Source organism: Pteropus vampyrus, unplaced genomic scaffold (assembly GCF_000151845.1).
Source record: "Pteropus vampyrus isolate Shadow unplaced genomic scaffold, Pvam_2.0 Scaffold283, whole genome shotgun sequence".
NCBI classification, from domain to species: domain Eukaryota; kingdom Metazoa; phylum Chordata; class Mammalia; order Chiroptera; family Pteropodidae; genus Pteropus; species Pteropus vampyrus.
In genome coordinates, this window is record NW_011889064.1 from 2,268,281 (window position 1) to 2,270,819 (window position 2,539).

Below are 2,539 nucleotides of genomic sequence, written 5' to 3' on the forward strand. Positions count from 1 at the left end.
CTAAGAATTTCATTTCTGGGGATACTAATGTAGGTGGTAAGGTGTTTTTAATTTCAAATTCCACTTGTTCATGGCTTTTATATACAAAAGTGATGGACTCTTTTATGTTAACCTTGTATTCTGTAATCTTTCTATAGTATTCTGTAATCTTTCTATAATCACTGATTAGTTCCAGAAGAGTTTTTTGTTGTTGTTGATTCTTTTGGATTTTCAACATAGATGACCATGTCATCTGTGAATAAAGGCAGTTTTATTACTTCCTTTCAAATCTGCTTGTCTTTTATTTCCTATTTTTGTTTTATTGCATTAGTTATATTTTTCAGCATGATGGTGAAAGCAATAGTGAGAAGGGACATCCTTTCCTGTTCCCAAGGTTAATTTTTGATATTTGCATTCAATTTTAGGCTTCACTTAAGAAAATCTGTATGCCTATCGCTCTTATCCTTGTCCCTTCTACTCCATTCTCATCTACTATTTCTTGCTAACTACTTGCATTTATTTCTGATTTATATTTTCTGCATTTACTTTTTGCAAAAATAAGCAAATATGTATACTCGTTTTAATTATCCCTTCATTCTTAAACAAAAGGTGACATACTGTGTATATTCCTTTGAACCTAGCTTTATTTACTTCACAATATATTCTGAAAATCATTAATATCAAGACACAGAGATATTTTACATTCTTCTTCATTGCTGTATAATATTTTATTGTCTGAATCCACCATAGTTTATTGAAACAGACTCCTCTGAATAAGCGTTTGGGCTATTTCCAGTATTTTGTTATTATGAATAATATTGCAGTTGAACATCCTTATACGTATATTTGACTCATACTTGTAAAGAGTATGTCTTCATGGTAAACTCCTAAAAGTGTGACCATTAAGTCAAAGAATAAAAGCATATATTGTTTTATTGGAAATTGCCCAACTCTCTTTCATATGAGTTGTACTATTTTTCACTCCTATCAGCAATATATATGAGAATCTGTTTTCCCACAGCTTCACTAACTGAGTGCATTCTCAAGAATTTGAATTTTTGTCATCTTGGTAGATAAAAAATAGTACTCCTTGTGAGTTTAGTTTAAATTTCTCTCAAGTTTAGTTTGAAGATGGTGGTGGCAAAGATAGAAAGAAATGGATAGATCAAGAACTATTTTGTATGTGAAGTTGATGGGTCCTAGTGATAGATTAGATATTGTGGGGTAAGAAAAAGGGAGGAATCAGAGATAATTTGTAAATTTCTCCAGTCTTGAGCAGCTAGGTAGATGGTGGTACTCATATTTTCTTTTTATGATTTATGTTTATCAATATAAAAAAGTAAGAATAGAACTACCATGTGATCCAACAATTGCTCTTCTGTGTATTTACTCAAAAAATATGAAAACACTAATTCATAAAGATACATGTACCCCTATGTTCATTGCAGAATTATTTACAATAGCTAAGACATGGAAACGATCTAAGCGACCATCAATAAATGGCTGGATAAAGAAGATGTGGTACATATATACAGTGGAATACTACTCAGCCATAAAAAAAATGAAATATTGCCATTTGCAGCAACATGGATGGATCTTGAGGGTATTATGCTACTTGAAATGTCAGATGGAAAAGGACAAAAACTGTATGATTTCACTCTTTGATGGACTATATATATAAAAGGAACAAACAAACAAAACAAACAAAAACAAACTCATAGATATGGACAACAGAATGGTGGTTACCAGAAGGGAAGGGAAGGAAGGGCGAATTGGGTGAAGGTGGTCAAATATGTGGTAATGGAATGAAATTATGCTATGGGTGGCGAGCATTCAATAGAGTATACAGATATTGAACGCTAATGTTACACACCTGAAATTTATGTAATGTTATTAAACAATGTTACCTCAATAAAGTTAATTAAAAAAAATTGAACAGTACTAAAAAAAAAATGTATAACTGAAAATAACAGCCCCTTCCTATTCCACGGTTTTGTTCCTTAGAGTCAACTATCTGTAACTCTTTAGTTACTTTCTTGGTATCCATCTCTAAGTTTCTAGATAAGGTGGATACATTGTATTTTTCTTAAAGGCTTGTTGATCTTTAGTTGTTTATTTACATTTAAGCGAGACACCCTAGTGCGTGAGTTAAACTTCATGTGCATGGCTGGTCCTGTTAATGGTGACTAGTAGGCCTCTCCAGAAAGGGAACAGGCAGTGAACCGGCAAGTATCAATGTCTGAAGTTTGTTTCTGTGGGGCCACTCAGTTTCTCCAGAGAAGAAAATCCCAGTCTCTTGCCTGGGGGGCTCACTTTGACTACTGTTGTCCTGGGAACCGACAGGTGAAGGGAGCAAGGTCCGCTTTCTACCATTCAATGGACAGTTCAGCTTTCTAGTAACTGCCTCATTTTTAGCTCTGAATCTCATTGTCACCCTCCTCTGCGGCCAGTGTCCAGAGATTGAAGCGGCAAGCCTCAATTCCTCTGAGCACTAAACTTTTGGTGTCCTGTCTGGTTTAAGGAAGGGTTTTAGTCACTTTTATCCTGGGGGGAGGGGAAC